This window comes from Suricata suricatta, chromosome 8 (genome assembly GCF_006229205.1).
Source record: "Suricata suricatta isolate VVHF042 chromosome 8, meerkat_22Aug2017_6uvM2_HiC, whole genome shotgun sequence".
Lineage (NCBI taxonomy): Eukaryota > Metazoa > Chordata > Mammalia > Carnivora > Herpestidae > Suricata > Suricata suricatta.
The window spans coordinates 65,217,777-65,239,469 of record NC_043707.1 but is presented as its reverse complement, the minus strand read 5'-3'; the positions used below and the strand labels follow the sequence as shown (position 1 = coordinate 65,239,469).

Here is a 21,693-nt window from a genome sequence, read left to right as displayed (position 1 = left end):
TTAGTTAATTTATTAGCATTTAAAAGTCATCATACTGTCCATTGTTGGAATTTTTTAAATCTTGTGGAGAGAGAGAGAAATTTTTAGAGTTCTTAAGAAATAAAATTACTGTTTAGTAAATATCTTCCCCACTTCCTTAAATATCTATCTTTTTTAGCAGACTATCAAGTTGATAAATGTTGAAAAGATACCAATTTTTTTTTTTTTTTTTTTTTTTTTTTTAGGAGAGCACGCAAGTGGGTTGGGAGAGGAAAGGGAGGGACAGAATCTTAAGCAGACTCCATGCCCAGCACGGAGTCTACCACAGGGCTCGATCTCATGACCCTGAGATCATGACCTGAGCCAAAATCAGTAGTTGGATGCTTAACCAACTGAGCCACCCAGGCGCTCCAGAAAAGTACCAGTTTTTAAAACTGCATATATCATGCATATATTTTCACAAATTAAACATACTCATATCACTGGCCTTCAGATCAGGACACAGAATGTGAACACCTCAGAAGCCTCTCTTGCCCCTGTTTTAACACTGTCTTCTTCCCCATAAGTAACTACTATTCTGTTTTCTAAAACCATAAATAGTTTTGCCTTTTATTTTATGTAAATGCAACCTTTTTTATACTTTAATAAGTCTTGTACAGGCTTACTAAATAAAAATACTACACCCTAATAAAGATTAAAAATTTACATTCCAATAGAATTGCTTAAAGAGTTTAAGACCACTTTCACATTTAGAGCCTTTAATTAAGGCTGCTAGACAGGCATACTCTCATCTTCCATGTTATCTTTAACCCCTTTGTCTTGAGAAAGGAGGCTAAGCTGCTTCTTTAGTTCTTCACTTTTTCTTGTCCTAGTATCTTCATCTGTAGTCTGAGATTGACATTTCCAGAAGTTTGGAAAAGTTCACTTTATAGCAGCTGAACAGAGCAGATGGTCTCTGAGATCCATTCTTTCTGATTAAGTGCTAGATACACTTGGCTCAGTGGGACACCTTTTACTGAGGGATTCAAATAACTGACCACTTCTTAAACCTATTAAAACTTGTACTTGCTCTATTTATGTTCCAAACGCTGAAAGAGTTCTAGTAAGATCACACTCAAGCTATACATATCTGACTTGGCCTCACACTCAAATCCTTCCAACTCTCAGGTTAAGTGTACAGACAAGTCCCACTCTGGAAGTTTGTGTTGGTGTTCTGTCGCCATTTCTATTGATCCAGTCCCATGTTCTAAATGAATGTTCTGAATTTCTATTGATCCAGTCCATGTTCTGTACAGGCCAGACCAAAGTCTCCCAATCGGGGCCATGAAGAAAAATATTTCTGAACTTCAGATGTTTGTGTATAATTCCCATGTTATGAATGTAAAATACACTTTCCACCAATTCTTAAAAAAATTTTTTTAATGTTTTTTATTTTTGAGAGACAGAGACTGTGCAAGCAGAGGAGGGTCAAAGAGAGGGAGACACAGAATCTGAAGCAGGCTCCAGGCTCTGAGCTGGTGCTCAGCACAGAGCCTGACGCGGGGCTCGAACCCACGAACTGTTGAGATCATGACCTGAGCCGAAGCCAGACGCGTAACCAACTGAGCCACCCAGGTGCCCCTCTGTTCACCAGTTCTTGAAAGATTTTTACTGGAATACTGGCCTTAAAGAACATGCAGATTCTCCCACACACTCCAGCCCTGCTTTTCTGTCTCGGCTATCCAGTCCCACAAAGAAAGCTCACACAGGTGGATCTGAATATGCAACATCAGGTAACACTGCATCGGGTGATATCTGCCCCATCAAGTTTAAGTTTTCTTAAGATTCTTCGATAGATGTGAAATTCTCTTCTAAGTTGCTTGCAATCATGCTTAAGTGGCAGCTGATGTTCAACAATCTGGAAGGCAAGGCAGCTCTTGGAGAAAATGATTCCAATTCAGTGGCATCTTTTGTGACTGAATTGGTGATATAGTCCATCAGTCTATTAGTCTGATTTTCAGGGCCAGCTTCTCCTAAGGATTTTTCCTTTTCTGAGGTGAATTTGGCAAGGATAATAGATGAGTTATTCCTTTTTTAATTTTTTATTTATTATTGAGAAAGAAAGAGACAGTGTTAGTGGGTGAGGGGCAGAGAGAGACAGAGACACAGAATCCGATGCAGGTTCCGGGGTTGGAGCGATCTACACAGAGCCCAGTGTGGGGCTTGATCTCATGGACAGCGAGATCATGACCTGAGCTGAAGTTGGATGCTTGACCGAATGAGCCTCCCTGGATGAGTTACTTTAATCATTTTTGACCACATGCTGATCTCTGTTGTCCTCTTGGTTGGAGATCACTTACAGAGATGGCAACTGAATAGAGATTCTATCTTGCATTTGGGCCACATGAGCATATACTATCGGAGCAGTATGCTGGCCTACAATATTAGGATGCTGAAGACCTGCTAGCACCTTCACTTAACCATAACCTTCATGAAGTCTGTTTAGTTGAACCCTTATTCAGCATATTTTGACTGCAAAATTCTGACCATCTAATTTATTCTTGAGCTTGTATACTCTTCCATATCCACATTTTCCTAAGGTGGCAAGGTGTTTTAATTCATCTAAGTAATGTGAGGTTTGTTCTTCAAAGCTACTTCTCTTGATCTGTTCTGGATATCAGAAACAGCCTCACAGGAATCCTGAGGAACTTTCTTTAGCTGACCTCATTAAATGAGCAAAAGTCATGGGTGCCTGATTGCCTCAGTAGGTAGAGCACATGACTCGATCTTGGGCTTGTGAGTTCAAGCTCCACATTGGGTATAGAGATTACTTAAAAATAAAATCTTACACACACACACACACACACACACACACACACACAAAACAGTTGCTCTGTTGTGATGTAGTCTTGGTGAGCCAAACTCATCAAGTGAAAGAAGATGGTAGTACTATTTTGGTAAAGGTCTGACAAAGCAATTTAAACACCAGACTTGAGCAAAGTGGATTCATGCACGTGGCTCAAGTTTCCAATGAAGAAACAAGCAGTAATTTGGTTTGCAACAGCAAAAGGCAAAATCAGCCATTGTAAAGTCATTTTAATACCTGGAGTTCTCCTGGAATATCAGATTCCAAACATCTCTCCTGCTGTCCCTCCCCACCCCACCACTGCGCCACTAGATCTAGGTTCAAGCCAAGATCCAATCCAATTCACTCAGGGTCTTGCTGCTCCCCGGCATGCTCAGGAATTAAGGTGGACAGGGGCTGGGAGAGGGCCACTGCAGCATTGCAGGTCCCTTACTACGATACTTGGAGTCCAAGCCCTGGGCCAGGAGGTCAATGGCAGGTGCACAGACACAGACCCTGCTTTATCGCCCTCTGCCTGACGCTCCTGGGCCCTGGAACTGCCCCCCAGGATCACGGACTGCTCCCCAGGCTGCCTGCCAACCCACTGCCACCTCACTCAACGCCCTGGTATGCTCTTTTATTTGATTATCGTCATATTTGTGAGTTTACAATGCCACTGTAACAAATTATCCCAAACTTAGTGATTTAAAACAACACAAATTTATTCTCTTACAGTCCTGGATATCAGAAGTCTAAAACTTTCGTTTTTGGTTGTTTTTTTGTTTTTCGTTTTTATTTTGAGAGCACAAGTGGGAGAGGGATGCAGGGAGAGGGAGTGAGAGAATCTTAATCAGGCATTACACTCCCTTTAGAACCCAACGCAAGGCTGGGCCTCACAACTGAGTAATCATGACCTGAGCTGAAATCAAGAGTCAGATGCTTAAACAATTGAGCCTCCCAGGTGCACCCCCCCAACTATGTTTAATAGGCCAAAGTCAAGCTATTAGCAGGATTTGTTCTTAAATCTGAAGGTTGTGAGTGAAACATCTGTTTCCTTGCCTTTTTTTCAGCTTCCAGTGGCTGCCTATTTACTTTGTGGCCCCTTACTTGGTGTTTAAAGCCTCTGCTTTCATCATCACATCATCTTTTCTTCTACAGTAAAATCTTCCTCTGCCTCTACATTTAGGGTCCACCTGGATAATCCAGGAAAATCTCATTTCAAGATCCTTACTTGAATCACACCAGCAAAGACTCTTTTGCCATGTAAGGTAACATTCACAGGTTCCAGGGATTAGATCCTGGATATCTTTGGAGGCCATTATTCAACCTACCAGAAAGAGATTTATCCATAGCATATGTGTTTGTAGTCAGTCATTCTCATTACTGAATAGTATTTCATCAATGTAACCATTTTTATTATATCTAAAATTTATCCATTTTACCATTGATGGGTATTTGAGGAATTTCTAGTCCTTGGCTATTATGAATAATGCCATTGAGAGCATTCTTATACATGTCTTTTGGTGAGTGTATATATGCAGTTCTGTTGAAGTTTATACCTGGGAGTGGAATTACCGGGTCATGGGGTATGCACACACTGGTTTTAGTACGTATTGTCAATTTTCCAAAGTGCTTATAAGAGGGCACCATTCTAATATGTACCGTTATGAATTATTCTAAAGGTCTAGAGGCCTGACAGTGTTAATGAATCTCTCAAAATACCTAAATTATACCAAGTGAGTAATACTTGTTACAGCAGGCCTGTTGTTACTTAATATCATGCAGAGGAAAATAAAAGCAAAAGTATTTGTTGTTATTATAGACACAGTGGTATTATTCACTAAGAATATTGCTCCATAGGAAAAAAATATAAGTTTTAGGTAATCATAAATAATATGTTGAATTTATAAATAGAATGTTTAATTATGGAAAATATATAATTTACATTTTAATTGAATTAAAATGTTTTTTAATGACCTTTTTTTGAAATATAAATATTTCCTCAAATATACCCAAAATTTTTTCACCAGGAAAAATTCTCCAATCCAAATAGCATAAGCACTGCTTTTCACTGGCTTTACTTTTTGTTTTCTTCTTCCCTTTTCCTAGTAACTTGGCCCCCTCTTTTTTTTTTTTTTTTAATTTAGAGGAGAGAGAGAGTGCATGTGTGTGAACTGAGACGGGGGGGTTGTGGGGGAGAGAATCTTAAAGCAGGCTCCACGTTGATTGTGGCTCCCATGACCTTGGGATAGGACCATGACCTGAGCTGAAATCAAGAGTTGGACACTTGGGGCGCCTGGGTGGCTCAGGCAGTTGTGTCCGACTTTGGCTCAAGTCCTGATCTCACGGTCCGTGGGTTCGAGCCCCACATTGGCTCAGTGCTGACAGCTCAAAGCCTGGAGCCTGCTTTGGATTTTGTGTCTCCCTCTCTCTGCTCCATCCCCGCTTGTGCTCTCTCAAAAATGAAAAAATGTTAAGAAAAAATTTTTTAAAAAGTTTGACACAACCGACTGAGCCATCCAGGTGTGCCTCAACCCTCTCTATTTTTTACCCTGCCCCACAGCATGGAATATCATGGGTAGGATTGGCCAGGGTGAAGAGAATGGGTACATAAATAGCCTCTTTTCAACTACCCACCTTGTAGTTAAAGCATCACCAATCCTTCTATTTCCTCAAAATAAAAGACTTATTTAACATATATACTTAGATTTGCTTTTTCCTATAAAAGATGTAAGTAAAAAGAAAATAGGGAAGCAAAAGAGGTAACTTTTAACTTATAATCAATCTCTACCAAAAACCAAGCAAATAAGTAGAACCTTAGAATTTTTTAATTTCTCAGAACTTCTTAGGATTCTCAACCTCAATGTTTCTGACATTTTAGGTCAGTTAATTCTTTGTTGTGAGAGGCTAACCTGTGCGTTGTGGGGAGTTTGGCAGCATCCCTGGCTTAGATGTACTGGGTACCAGTAGCACCCCCACGCACATTGTGACAACCCAAAAATGCCTCCAGACATTGCCAGATATCCTGGGAGGGGGTGCAAAATCACCCTCTGTTGAAAACTACTGCCTCAGAAATCTAGGTTTTTACTTTTAAAATAAGGCACCAGGGAAAAACTGAAATTGGACCTCTGTTTGGAAGCAACACATGGTCTAAGTCGAAAAAGACAAAAAGAAACAAGGTGATTTGGAAAGTACAGACCCAGGATTAAAATATATTTTGAGATGGGCACCCAGGTGGCTTAGTTAAGTGTCCTTCTCTTCCTGCTTGGGGTTCTCACTTCCTTGCTCTCTGCCCCTCCCGACTCATGCACTTGCACTAAACAAACAAATAAATAAATAAGTATATATATGTGTATGTATTGTTTTGAGGAAAGTAAAATCTTAAATCTTAAAGTTGGCTCTTGACTTCACACCTGCTGATCCCTTTTCCCCCTAGAACTCTAGTCTACCTCTTTATCCAGAGATCCTAGCCACACCCACTTTAAGATCAGGTATACTGTCTCATTACTATGTATATCTATTAACAAGTATGTTTTTAAATTGCTTTTCTCATAGTTAAATATAAAATTTACCATTTTTAACCATTTTTAAGTATTCAGTTCGGTGACATTAAGTACATTGATATTGTTGTGCAACCATCACCACTATCTCCAGAACATTTTCATTATCCCACACTGAAATACTGTACCAATTAAATAATCATTCCTCATTCTTCTCTCCATGCAGCCACAGGGAACCACAGTTCTGCTTTTTATTTCTATAAATTGAACAATTCTAGGTACCTCACAGAAGTGGAATCATACAGTACTTGCCCTTTGGTATCTGACTGATTTGACTTAGCTTTAAAGGTTCACCCATGTTATAACATGTATCAGAACTTCATTTCTTTTTACAACTGATAATAGTCTGTTATATGTACACACCACATTTTGTTTATTCATTGAGTGATGAATGAGTGGGTAGCTTCCACCTTTTGGCTATTGTGAATAATGCTGCTAGGGACATAGGTGTACAAACATCTGTTCCCTAAGAAGCATTTTTTTTTCCAGTGTACAGATCTATATATTGAAAATTGAAACAAGAGAAGAAGTATAATATAAATGCATATACAATGACAATTTATAATATATGATAAATATGACATGAATGAAGGGGACACTTGAGTTAGGTCCTACCTGAGTTATTTCATTTTCTCATCACCTCTGTGAGGTGTAGGTGTTGAGAGTCCAGGGTGGCAGGCTGGGAACACAGGTGTACCATTAAAAGTAATAGATATATAAGGGGCACCTAGGTAGCTCAGTTGGTTAAGCGTCCAACTCTTGATTTCAGCTCAGGTCATGATCTCACAGTTTGTGAGTTTGAGCCCTACGTCTGGCTCTGTGCTGATGGTGCAGAGCCCGCTTGGGATTCTCTCTCTCTTCCTCTCTCTCTCTTTCAAAATCAATAAACTAAAAATAAAGTAATAGACATGTAAGGTATAGTATTTTATTTATGAAGCTTTATATATTATGCATAGTGTAGTAGATGTGGAAAAAATATAGTCCATGGCTATTTCCTTTTCATTTCCTATTATCTAGTATGTTTCCTGCTTTTGTGTATTTCATATGAATAGTACTTATTTGTTACTGATATGAAATTTGTAGTGGAGCTAGATTTTCCAGAAAAACATTTTAATTTTAGTGATTTTAGTGTGATTGAGAGATTTTTATCGGGATTTGGTGATAGAGGGAGAGAGATAGTATTAGAAAGGAAATTTCTAGTGATGGATCAAGAAACTGTGCTTGCTTTTAAGGTGGCTAAAATCCTCTACTAAAGGAAAATAAGGCAGACTTAAAATTATGTGGCTATGCAAGATATTTCTCATACGTTTTTTTTCTTGTCCCTGTAAAAGATACCATTAGCATCATATTTATGTCATTAATAAACTTCCAGCATCCATGTAGTAGGGTATAGTAGGATAGTCAAAGTAAGAAGAAACAACAAAATTTAAAATTTAAAAAAATGAGATAACAATAAAATTTATTTTAGAGGCATTTATTTGTTGTACTACACAGGATAGGGTATGTTTTATAAGCCTAAGGTTTATATATGCAGTTAAATCATACATATAATGGTAGCCAATGTTTGGTCTGTCTTTACATTTTATAAATAAGGAAACTAATTTAAAAGAAACTGGGGTGCCTGGGTGGCTCAGTCAATTAAGTGTCCAACTTTGGCTCAGGTCATGATCTTACAATTTATGAGTTCGAACCCCACTTTGGGTTCTGTGCTGATAGCCCAGAGTCTGGATCCTGCTTCAGAGTCTGTGTCTCCCATTCTCTCTGATCCTCCCCCACTCATGGTCTGACTCTGTCTCTTTCTCCCTCAAAAATAAATAAACATTAAAGAAATAATAATAAAGTCATACAAATCTAGCAAGCACTCATGCTGTCTCAGAAACAAACATTTTAAAAAAGTTTTTAAGAAGAATCTAAGTTGTTCTAAGGACTATGTTTCTTCCACTAGATTATTCTGCTTTCTCTCCAAAAGTACTCTGGGGAAACTGGGATGAATCTTTATATCTTTATTTGAAGTCATTAAAAAAATTATAAGCCATCCTGAGGATAGCAAAATTGTGTGCTATTGCAAGATAATTACAGAGCTCACTCTGAGGAGACAGAGGTAATGTCTGGTTTTGGGTTTCCTCTTTCTGCTCACTGTTGTCCAAATGATTCAGTGTTATGAAGAATACGAAATATTATTAAAGAAACTATTTCAGGAAGTTGGTTTATTGTATAGGTTTTATATAAGACTTTTCTTCTGATCAAAAAATACTTTTAAGACTATAGAAAAATATGACTTGGAATCAGTTTTCTAGAATTTCATCTTAGCCAAATATTGCAGAATTTTGGAATTCTTTAGAGTAAGCTCCCAACCAAAGCCAAGTTTAAGAATTTAATTACAAGGCCCCTATTTGTTTATATCCCAATAACAAGCTTACTATTATGCAAATAGGAAATAAAATCTGGTAATTGTGGCCCCTTATTTAGAATTTTGAAATTAAGGATGTGTTTTTTAATGGCACTGATAAATCAACAGCTATTAGTATATGAAGATAAGACTTAGAGAAAGTGCTGCCTCCACCTTTAACGCTGGAAATATTCTAGTCGTGCTCTTTTGAAGATTGGGCGGCTAGAAGCCTTAATCCACAGCCTATTGATATTCTCACCTGCATCTTGCTGTAGCCCCTAACTGGCCTTGGCTGCCAGTCCCTCCTTGTTCTGAACCCTCCTTCACATTGCTAGCAGTGTTGTTTCTCTAAAACACATATGTGACTATGAGACTCCTCTGCTCCTCAGCGATCATAGTATTATGATAGTCCAAACTCCTCCAAGCATTACATAAAGTATCTTTCATAACGTGATTCAACTTTTTCTACATTTTTCTCAATTGCACTGAAATATGGGCAGTATAATGCTGTCTCTTGTACACTTTACTACCTTTGCATGCTTCTTCCCCACCCTGGATTGATCTTTTCTTCACTTCACCTCGCAGGTTTCTAACCATACAGCAAGACACAGCTAAATTTTAGCTCCAATGTAAAGTTTTCCCTAATTCCTCAGTGCATAGTTACTCTTTCTCTGGCTTCGCCTATGATACATATTTCTGTTTTCAAATCCATAATACTATACTGTAATTTGTTTGTTTACAAATTATTTGCATTACAGTGAGAGCTGCCAAAGGACAGGGATCATATTATTTCAGCATCCCTAGCAACTGTTACAGTAAAGTTTTTTAGTTGAACTTATAAATATCTACTTGTGGTTGGCCCTCATTTCACGTGATGCTCTATGGAGCTGTCTAGATGCTCCTAGAGCTGTCATACAATATACGGGTACTCAGTAAATATTTGATGATGATGGTAATGAAAAAGAAGAGAAATTATTACGTTTCATGTGCCATGTTTAAAAAGAAAGGTATTTTTCTCCTGAGAGAAAAATTCTCAGGAATATGATATTTCAGTACCTAAAAGGTTGAAATTATTAGAAAATCTCCCTTGCTCCAGGCATAGCACGTTCTCTGGTCCTAGGAATACAGGATAACAAAAAGTTATAACCACAAAATTAACCAGAAAAACAGAAGACAATCAAGGGATTTCAAGAAAACAGTGATTTAATACAAGGAATTAGATAATACAGTTACTGGAAGAACTGGAAGAACCAAAAAGAAAGGCAGACGGTATTGCCCAAGGATGAGGAACTAGGAGAACTCTCTTGGAGCCTCCAACTCACTCATCTGCCGACTGGCTCGTGCAGGAGCCTCGTTATTGCATAAGGAGGTACTTCACACTCAGCAGCTGAAAACAACCATCATTATTTCTCACAGTTCTGTGAATTTGCTGGGCTCAGCTGAGTGGTTCTGCTTCACATGCTGCTGTCTGAGGCTGTGGTCAACAGAGGGCGCAACTGGAATGACATGTCCAAGGTGACTCCCTCACCCGGCTGGTGGTTGGCACCGTTGGTTGGGATCTCAGCTGGAATGGTCAGTTGCAACTCCTTGATTCTCCATATGGCTTGAACTTCTTAGAGGATGGTGGGATTCTAAGAAGGAGTGTCTCCAGAGTGTTCCCAAGGGAAGGAAGTGGACTGCAGGTCCTCTTAAGCCCTGGGCTCAGACATCCCAAAACGTTCCTACCACCACATTCTAGTGGCCAGAACTATTTCAAGGACAGCCTAGACTCAAAGGAAGAGGATACAGGTATCTCTGGCTTTTCAAACGTTCAAGTTATACTACTCACTTTTACGGAAGTCCTACATTAGTACCTGTTTTTACTAACCAAAAGAAATCCGAAGAGGATCTTTGCTTTTACAAAGAAAGGTGAAAAGGGAAAATAGCATTCAGTGTTTGTTTGGCAGAGAGAACCTTACAGAGAGGCAGCGTGCACGCTGAGCGGCAGAGTCCCATCGCTACCTCCTTCCCAGGGAACTACACTCAGCCTCTCAGCATCGAGCCACCATAGCTTTGAACTGAGTCTGTGAGCATCTCTGCTTTATCCTGACTTATTTTGTGTATCCATCAGCAAGATGTGTCCCATGGTGTCAGAAAAGCCTAAGGGAGGTTATTTTTTCAGTCTGGGAATGCTCAAAGATTTTTTCATATAAACGAATAGTAATTGCTTCTTTGCCTCATGCCTTTTCAGTTCAAATGTTTTCATGCTCTACTTTTGGATAGTGGGGGAGAATACAGGAGGAGGATGTAGAAACATCCAGGAGGGGGATGAATTGTTGGGAGAAGGAGCTGTCTTTAGACACTAGCTGTCACACTTGTCTTTGCACATGCTTGTTCTTTGCTCTGAAATGCTTTTTTATTGTTTTCTGACAAATATTCAAACTGCAAAATCCAGCTTGCATTTCAGCCTACATCTAGAGCCTTCCCTGATACCCTCAAGTACAGTCAATAACCCTTTATTTCCTGCATATAATCTGTGCCTGTAGTACCTATTTCTGTTTTTGTATCTATCGTTCCTTATTATGATTTGTTTGCTTACATATTTTTCCATGAGAGTATCTAGGCGACAGTAATCATATCATCATCATCATCATCTCCATATCTCTAGTAACTGTCATAGTAAAGGTTTTTGCAATTGAACTTTTAAGTATCTGCTTGCGGACAGTACTAATTTAGTCTGGTGTTCTCCACCATCCTGTTCTTGGAGCTTTAATGTGGTACCTAAAACAAGGGAGCTACTCAGTTAATATTCAATGGTGATAATAATGGAAAAGAAGAAAAATGCCTTTTAAGTATTGTGTTTAGGAAGAAAAGACCATATATGAGTCATTTAATAAAAATGTTCAGGAAAATTGATATTTTAGTCCTGAAAGTTTTAAACTTACCTAGAAAAATAATTTTCCCAGGATAGCACATTCTCCATTTCTGGGAACGTCAGATAAAATGTTCTGCCACATAATTAGAAAATAGAAGCTACTTGAGGTATTTTAAGTGAAGAGGGTTTTAATACAGGAAATTAGATAACAAAATTGTTGGAAAGGCTGGAGGAGCTAAAAGAGGTCAAATTAGCCAGTGATGAGGAACTGTAGGAAGCTGCTTCTTCCCCTGGAGCCTACAGTTGTTTGCAGAATTCAACTCCTGCAAGACCCCACACTGCCCATGGCTCCCTGCCCCCATGCTGTTGATGCAAACTACCAGACGCCCATGTTTAGCTGCTACTGAGGTGCCACAGGAGCAAACTGTATGACAAGAGGGTGCAGCTCAGCTGGTGCCACCACTGCCTGAGCTAGAAAAGTGTTTCTTTCTTCCTTTAGCTTCCCAGTCTCTTGCACATGCCCACCGTTGACTGAATCCTGAACAGGATTCCTGCTGGCTAGGGAGGCCAAGAAAATTCATAGGTTTCCCAGCCCTTGCAATACAATAAAATTGTGGGGATGATGCTGAACACACCACAATATCTAGAACATGGCATTATAAACTTGGCTTACAAAAGGAATATAGTAATCATAGCACTCACAATAGTTCTGCACAGAATGGAATTTTAGGATAGAAGAGTTTCTGTCTTATGCTTTTAAACATTTGATACAATAAATAAGAGATTTTTTTTTTGAATCAGTATCTAGAATTACAGTACTTGTAATCTTAGGTAACTTTCAGCCTTAGTTTTCTCACTAGTAAATTAGAAAAGCTTCCTGACTTAGCAATCTTTCAAAGGTACAGTGGTAGAGGGATCTTTAAACCTATTAGAGAAAAAAAATATGTATGTGTACATATAAATGTGTATGTATATACATGTTTTGATACATACACACAGATAGTGTGACAAAAGATACTGTTTGAGAGAATGGAAATTTATTTTTGCCACTGAGTGATTATGTAGGACTTTGGTAGAGTACTGGCCAAAAGTCGAAATATAGCTCCACTAATGTTTATTGGACATTGGCACTGAGCTTGGCACTAGAAACGATGATGGACATTCTACATTCCAATTCAGTACGTATTGATTAAATATCTTTCTGCTGGGTATTTAGGTCTTGGGCCTACTAAGATGAATAAAGCGAGACTTTTTTCAAGGAGATATTTAAAGACTGATTAGCAAATGATTGCAAGATTGTGCTAAGTGTGTTGATAAGAAATTGAAAGTATGACCAAAAACAATTCAATGTGAAATTTTAAAATTTAATTGACAGTTTAAGAAAACTTGGCATTTACTTAAAATTACTTAAGAAGATGCCATGTCTAGGGGGAAAATACTGGTTCTGAAATGAAACCATCTCAGGCAGTTAGAATTGAGGGCATTTGGTCTTTAGATGCATGTAAAATGCTCACTTTGGGAAATACTGAAAGGTATTTTCTTTAAGGTCATATAATCCCACCACAAAGACAGCCACTGGGAACATTTTGATGTATTCCTTTCTAATCCAAGGATATCTTTTTTTTAAGATAATGGAAATGAAATAAAAAATAGAGGCTAAAGGTCCACAAGACATGGTAGGTTGCATGTAAATTAGAAGACAAGAAAAATAGAGCGAGTGAGAGAGAGGGAAAGAGAGAAGGATCTCTTTGGGCCAGGTATTTCACACTTTAAAATACACACTTGAACTTAGTATCTTCTTCCCTCTACTTGCACTTGCCATTTTTAGAAATGACACATCCATCTATCCAGTAATGCAGTCAGATACATTTAACTACTGTCAGAGTAATCCTTCTAAAACAGTCTATTTTTTCTTTGATTGAAGTCTTTCAATAATTCCCCATAGATTATGGGATCAAGTGTCATTTTCTTATTTCACTACTTATAGCCCTTCACCATCTAGCTTCCACCCATCCTTCTAGCTTGACCTGCCTTCCTGTTACCCACATAGTTCTCCACACTAGCTATTTAAAAATTTTGTGGTTTCACAAAGGTGTAACAGTGTTTTCCAATCACTTTTGTCATTCTGCATGTTCTTTTCTCTCTAGAATGCCATTACATACCCCCATCTTTTCCTCTGATTAATTACTTCTCAAAAACTCAAGGGTTGCCTTTCAGGATGCTGCAATCTATTATGTTCCCCCAATGCACCAGGTACGTATCTCTAATATAGCATTTGTCACGCTGTCCTGGAATTACTGTGTTTTTATCTCTTATTCAACTCAACCAAGAGCTCCTTGAGGACAGGGACTATATCTTGATGATCTTGAGACTCCTGCTTCTATCACAGTACCCAAGATATAGTAGGTGTTATAAACATTGGTTGAAGGAATTTATGTAAATTGGTAGATAAAAGGACTGGTGAGTTTTATTAATAGTCTTCAGGAAATACATTTGAAAATTATAGCAAATATTGTTAGTTGCTTACACAATAGCCATCTCCCCTTTTTTTATTATCAAAACTAAAGTTTCAGTGTGGCAGTGTACCCCGGTGCATGTATCCTGATAGATCCAGGGCTGTCATGGCATCCCCTTCCCTCTTTGCCAATAATACATTTCTGTTGACCATGATAGGGCATAGAAGGAAGCTACAGAGGCTTCAGGGAGAAGTCTTGTTACTTTCTCCTTTTCTCCCTGCCTGCTTTGTTTGCGGTTCTCTGAGGGATGTGGAGCCTGGAGTTGGGGCAGCTGTCCTCTAATCTTAAGGCAGCAGGCTGCAGAACAAAACTTAACATGCTGAGAACTATGGAGGGGGAAAGAAAGAGCCCTGGTCTCTGAAGGGATAACTGAGCCACACCAATCCTAAATTGCCGATCACATCAAACTTCCTTTTATGTAAGATAATGAAAATGGTTTCATTGTTTAGGCCACTGAGTGATTGAATGGTGGCCCCAAGAAGACATGTCTATACCCTAAGCCCCAGAAGCTATGAATGTGACCTTATTTGGAGAAAAGGTCTTTGCAGACATAATTAAGGGTCTTGAGATAAGATGATCCTGGATTATCTGGGTGAGCCCTTAATCCAGTAACATAAAAGACAGGAGGAGAGATGAAAGTGCTGGAGAAGGCCATGTGAACACAGAGGCAGAGACTGGAATTACGCAGTGATGATCTACGGACCACGTGGAGCCACCAGAAGCTGGAAGAGGTAAAGGCTTCTCCTCGAGAACCCGCAAAGGGAGAATGATTCTAACACCTCGATTTTGGGCTTTTGGCCTCCCGAACAGTGAGAAAATGGGTTTCTGTTGTTTTAAGCCATCCAGTTTGTGATAGTTTGTTATGGAAGCCTCAGGAAATAATACAAACTGTAAGTCAATTATCTGTTGGTTACAGCCAGAGAGATCTTAATTAATATAATGATTAAGTTCAAACCAAACATACGAAAAACAGGTGTTGGTATTAATTTAGGAAGATCCTGGAATCCCTGAAAATTCTTTCTATAGGATTTCAAACTAAGGTTGATACTAACCTTGTCAGATATAGGAGTTAAGCATATCTCTGATTCCATTTCACTTTCCCCTATATCACTCTCCCTCAGGGACTAATGGCTGGTAGCAGAGATGAAAGTTACATGTCCTCCCTAAGATGATTTTTGTTTTCTGTCAACCTTCTTCTATTTTGATTGCCTTTGTGAAAGAGCAAGATCACTCAGTGGTTGTTCCTACCCATTCAGGGGCCTGAGCGGTAGGAGCTGAGACCAGTTTACAGTGGCAGGCTGAATGCTGCAGTCTTCAGTACAAAACACTGAATAGGCACAGAGGGTACCTGCCTGCCTCCAGACCAGTCTGCAGCTTCAGGTTGAATAGTAGTGAACTCAGGAGCTGGAACAGTCATTCACCTGGAAATTGCTCCTTGCTCACAGCCTTTTCTGCAGTGGCCTGCTCTTCCTTTTCGATCTCTTCGGGATCTCCATAGAAGTAAAGATCAGGCATGACCTCCCATGGCCATTCACGGGAAATGGTGCCACACATGCTCAGAACTTCCCAGGCCAGTATCCACCACATCAGACCCACTGAGTGAGCTTCCCTGTTGCAACGGATGGCATGGCAATGTCCACATCGTGCAGAGGAGAGCCTGTGTTAGAGTGATGGTAGACAGGTTAACATAGGATATCTCTGTGAGAGGCTGGTGGTCAGCCTGGAGATCAGTAACCACCAAAAGTCTCGGGTCTCTGAAGGCTGCAGAATCTGGTTAGTTCTAGGAGTGAAGGTTCTGGGAGTGAAGTGGCCAGCAAGAGGAGTGAGTGGCTCCAGTAGCAGCAGCAAACTTCAGCACAGTTTGTTGGCCAGTGTTTCTGTATGATATGACCCTGCCATCAGCTGGGTTTTCAGTGGCAACAATGACATGAGCTGCTAGTAGAAGCTTCTTCTAGGTTCTCTTCAGATTTATGATAAAGGCCATCACTTTTCCTTTTATAGATGTACAGTTTCATTTGGATGGTGCCACTTCAGTGGGTTCCTGCTGCAAGGAATTTGAGGACATCCTCCTATATTTGCAGGACATCAAGGGCATGGACCTTGTGAAAGTTTCCCTTTTAAGTTATGACAGGAATGCAGAACAATCCCATATAGACTCCTCCCTAGGTAGCATGGGAAAGATCCTTTTTTTGAGAGAGAGAGGGCTCAAGTGAGATAGGGGCAGGACCGGGTGCCGGGGAGGGGGGGGGCGGGGAGAGGCAGGGCTCACCCAAAGCAGGGCTCAAGCTTACCCAAAGTGTGGTTCATGCTCACCGGATGTGGGGCTCGAGTTCACCAGAAGCAGGGCTTGAGCTCACCCAATATTGGGACTCGAACTCATGAACCGTGAGATCATGACCTGAGCCAAAATCAGATGCTTAAAGGCTGAGCCACCCAGGTGCCCTCATGGAAAAGATCATTATGACCATTTTTGATGAAGTTAGATTCATCCCTCATCCAGCCCAATATGGGAAATTTTTTGTTCCTGTTTTTAAATATAAGTGAAAGAGATTGGGATTTGAGGTAGCTTCAAAAATATGTATAATTGGAACAGAAAAATAACATATAAACATTTAAAAGTCAGGAAAAGAATAAAAAGAAAAGCAAGACCAAGATACATTTGGAATGAAATATGCAAACTATCATGTCCTACATAGTTAAAGTCTCAAAATTGAAATTATTAGGGATCAAAGCAAAAAGTTAACAATTATGTGACCCACGCTTTCCTTAAGAAAAAACACATTAGTTTCAAGAAAAGGAAACCTTTGCTTTTCCTGGCAGTTATTCTTTAAGAACTTACCATGTAGGTTTCAATTTAAATATCACTTTCTCCAAGAAGAGTTTCCTAATGACATCCTTCCTCAAAATTAGGTACCACTCTATGTGCTTACCATTGTATCACTCGTAAGATCCTTAGAAGACTATCAAGTTCTTTGAGCAGAAAGACTGATCAGCTTACTCTTATATCCTTGGTACCTACTCCATTGCCTGGCATGTTGCAATATTCATGGTTTTGGGGGGGGGATGTAAGGGGTTAATAAGACTTCATGGAAGGGGTGGCGACTAGTTCCCATTCTAACAATGTGTTGAGTGTGATCCAAGCTGTGAGTGGGACAGAGTTTTCCTTATAAAACAGCTTAGAGTATGTTCTAAGACATGAAAGAGTTAATGGTTTAAAACTTGTTTAAAATTATTTTACCCTACAAAATGTTCACTGTGAACATAGCAGCTGCCCTTTGAAGTCAGAGAACAGTGTTTTATGGAACACGAATCTTAAGCAGCACGGCTTCCTGTTGAACCCTCTGAGATGAACCAGCTGAACCCACTTATCAATCTTAGTCTCCTATAAAGCAGGACAACCAGGGCACCTGGGTGGCTCAGTTGGTTAAGCTTCAGCTCAGGTAGGTCATGATCTCACAGTTTATGAGTTTGAGCCCTGTGTCGGGCTCTGTGCTGACAGCTAGCTCAGAGCCTGGAGCCTGTCTTTGGATTCTGTGTCTGCCTTTCTCTCTGTTCCTCCTATGCTTGCACTGTCTCTCTCTCTCTCTCTCTCTCTCTCTCTCTCTCTCTCTCTCTCTCAAAAATAAATTAAAAAAAAAAACCATAAAAAAAAAAAGTAGGACAACCAGGCAGTATGTGTCTCCTAAAGCGATTGCTATGATGTTGACAATACTACTTGTGAAGCATTCTTGCCTCCCAAAAAAGTGAAATCTGCAAGTTTCTAAAGCTAATTTCCATCATAGGAAATAGATGAGATAAAGGAACACAGCAAAGCAAGCAGACAAGTCCAGAATAGGGTGAATTCAATAGGACAACTGGTGTCTGTAATCAAGTCGATGGCATCAAAAAAGTGTAAGAGAGGAGAGACTACTCTGGATTAAAAGAAGCTCAAGAAACAACCAAATGCAACTGGTTTAAAAATCTGATTTCAACAAACCAATTATAAGTAGATAATTTTGACACAATTAGGAAAATCTCAATTAGATGACACCAAAGAATTATTGTAAGTTTGGTTACATGAGTTTCTCAGTTTGGGTTCTCCCAGACCCAGAGATAAAGATTTAAATGCAAGAAGTATGGTTGAGAAAGGATCCCAGAAGACACTGGAAGAGGAGAAGAAAGTGAGACAGGAAGGACTAGAAGCCAATAAAAGCTGCCCTACTAAGCAACCTAACCACTGTGGGCAAGTGGAACTTAATCTCACTGATGTAGTTGGGGAAATAGTGTGAAAATACCTCAGAGCTAATCCCTACCCACAGGCCAAGGGATCTTGGTTACTTACATTCCAACTCCCCTCAGGCACTGGTTCAGCTGTGCCCAAGGGAGAGGAAGGCAGAGGGGCCTCTCCAGGGGCCAGAGAAAGCCCTCAGGCAAAGAATACACACTGAAATGGTAAGAGCCAAAGTGATATGGGAAAAAGCACCAACACCATTTGCTACAGTGTGACAATAGTGTGGTGGTAGTGCAAAAACATGACCTTTCTTAAAAAATGTATACTGCAATACGTGAGGGTGAAATGATGTCTGAGATTTGCCTTAAAATACTTCAACAATAAAAACAGGTGAAGAGTGCCTGTCCATCTCCATCAGTAGAGCATGGGACTCTTGATCTTGGGGGCTGTAAGTTCAAGCTCCATGTTGGGTGTAGACAGTACTTAACAATAAAATCTTTAGGGGCACTTGGGTGGCTCAGTCGATTAAGTGTCCAACTCTGGATTTCTGCTCAGATCATGATATTATCGTTTGTGAGATCAAGCCCTGCATCAGGCTCTGCGTTGGCAGTGTTGAATCCCTGCTTGGGATTCTCTCTCTCCCTCTCTCTCTGCCCCTCCCTCACATGTGCTTCTCTCTCTCTCAAAATAAATAAACTTTAAAAAAGAAAATATTTAAAAATAAATTAAAAAAATAAAAAGGACAGATGAAATAAATATGGTAAAACTTGATAATTATTTAGATCAGTCATGGGTATGTGGAAGTTAACTATGCTAACCTCTCTATTTCTGTGTATATGAGAATTTTTTACAATAAAAAATTGTTTTAATAGTTTATTGTCAAATTGGTTTCCATACAACACCCAGTGCTCTTCCCCTACAAGTGCCTCCTCCATCACCACCACCTCTTTCCCCCCTCCCCCTCCCCCTTCAACCCTCCATTAGTTTCAGTATTCAATAGTCTCTCAAGTTTTGTGTCCCTCTCTCTCCCCAACTCTCTTTCCCTCTTCCCCTCCCCCTGGTCTTCCATTAGGTTTATCCTGTTCTCCTGTTAGACCTATGAGTGCAAACATATGGTATCTGTCCTTCTCTGCCTGACTTATTTCACTTAGCATGACACCCTCGAGGTCCAATAAAAATATTTTTAAGGTACATCTAAGTAATAAAAATATCTTAGTTGGGCTGCTTGCAGTAATTAGATATAGACTATTTCATTTAGAGAACATCTGATAAAAATACTCTTTTTTAAAATAGTTTACTTTAAGCTATTCTTTCTAGCTATAGGTTTGGCCTAAAAGGTTTTCACAGTGGTACAAGTTGGCTGGCATCTGGGAGCTATCTTTTCATTGCTTTTTAGGGATGGAGCCAATCAGCAAACTGGACCAAACACATTTTACAGATGGTCCAGCAGCCCAGGGCTGCTGTGGCCTCCCTAGCTGGTGTGTTAGGAGTCCCCCACCCTCTGTGATTGGGTTTTCTAACATCTGTGAGGCACTTTCTTTTCTTGCAAACACAAATCTACCTGCTTACACACAACGGGAAACCTAATACTGGCCAAACAGCTGAATCCTTTGGTTCTCCTTGCCTTTGCTGACACTCTTGAATTTAGACTCTTCTTGTCTTCCTGGACTTCTGACACTCAGGTATGGATCTGATCATAGAACATTCCAACACTTCTCCCTGGGTCAACAAGTCACTGAGCCTCAAAGTTTGCTTGCTTACATCAGGACTATCCACTATGCCCAACTACTTTACTAGACTTTTAGGCTTGTCCCTTTTACATGCACCACAATACCCCTTGGCACTGTTTTATAATTATTTGTTCATATCTGTTATGTTAATTCATTGAGAAAGGATTATAGTAGATGGCATTTTTTGAGGGTGACAAAACTTCATCACGACTCACTTAGGCAAAAAGAAAATCTATTGTCTCATGAAACTAAATCACAAGGACATATGAGTCGTTAGCAGTATGAACAAAGGGACTAGGATTTTTTAATTTTATTTATTCCTGGAATAAAGACCTGGGGGTTAGCAGCCTAGCTTGCCTTTTGCCACACCAGAATCACTTCCCTCACTACCTCTGTGCTACCCCCACTGACAGCCCGAATTAAGGATAGCCTAGCTCTATAAGCTGGTCCTGGAGATTAGATTGTCAAGTGAGCAACTGGGTTCAGCTGTATCCAAATAAATACTTAACATGTGCCTATTTACATGTCAGGCCCTGTTAGGTTCTGGATGAGTGTATGGAAAGGATTTGGTCACCGTTCTCACTGGAAATCTCAATGTTATTATCACCTTGGCTACCACTTTGAGGAGTCACTTCATGTGTTCTCAACAATCCCACTCCACCTTGGCTCTTGGCCAATGTGTTTTGTGGTGCAGTGTAACTCTAGCTGGTATTAAGATTATGAAGTTTTTTAAAACATTCATTGCAAACTCTCAGGTTTGTAATGAACAGAAGGTTTTCTAATTTTCTCCTAGACATTGATTGTTTCCAGCCACTTAGCCAAATTTTGGAAAGAAATCTATTTTAAAGATTGTCATTTTTAGATTTTATTATTTTAAGATATATGCTTTTCCTTTTTTTTTTTCAGTTAATACGAGCTGTTTTCTGTTTATCTTTTTTTGTTTGCTTCTGTGTTAGGCTATAGTAATATCCTCCGAATCTTAGTTTAAAATGACAAGAGCTTATTTCTTACTCATGCTACAAGTCAACCTTTGGACAGGAGAGGCTCTGCTCCATGGTGTTCTCACTAAAAGATGCAGATTCACAGCAGCTTCACTACCTGAAACATTGCTGGGAACCATGGCCGGAAAGGGAGAAGGGCAAATCCTGCAAGAAGAGCTCTTGAAGCCTTCCTCCTGGGAGTGACACTCGTAACTCCTATTCCGTTTATTGGCCAGAAGAAATCTCATGGCCACTTCTAGCTTCCAAGGGGCAAGGAAGTACCACATGCCTGGAAGGGAAAAAATTCAAATATTGAGGAGAAGCAATGTTTTCTTCTGCTTACCAAATATTCATTTAATTCTTCCTCATTCATGCAAAATACATGCACCGGCTTGCCAAGGTAGACAACCTAAAAGCTCCTACTAGTCAGGACATCCAGATCGAAACCCAGAACCTCTGAGTGATGTGCAGTAACCTCCACATTAGGTACAGACGTGGCTCCTTTTGACAAAACCTACTGCCTGAAAAGTCAAGTTATCTGTCCCCGTGCACAGGATAACCGCTGGAAAGATTCCCTTCAGGAAGGAGACAGGTAGCAGAGGCAGACCCCTATCTGTGACAGTTCTGAAATTCTGTGCAGCAGCTATTCTG

The 21,693-nt window shown here is 39.8% G+C and overlaps 2 pseudogenes; both read right to left on the bottom strand.

Moving 5' to 3' along the window:
- Positions 1-750: 750 nt before the first annotated feature.
- Positions 751-4,122, bottom strand: LOC115297632 (annotated as a pseudogene).
- Positions 4,123-15,349: 11,227 nt separating this feature from the next.
- Positions 15,350-21,329, bottom strand: LOC115297631 (annotated as a pseudogene).
- Positions 21,330-21,693: the final 364 nt, after the last annotated feature.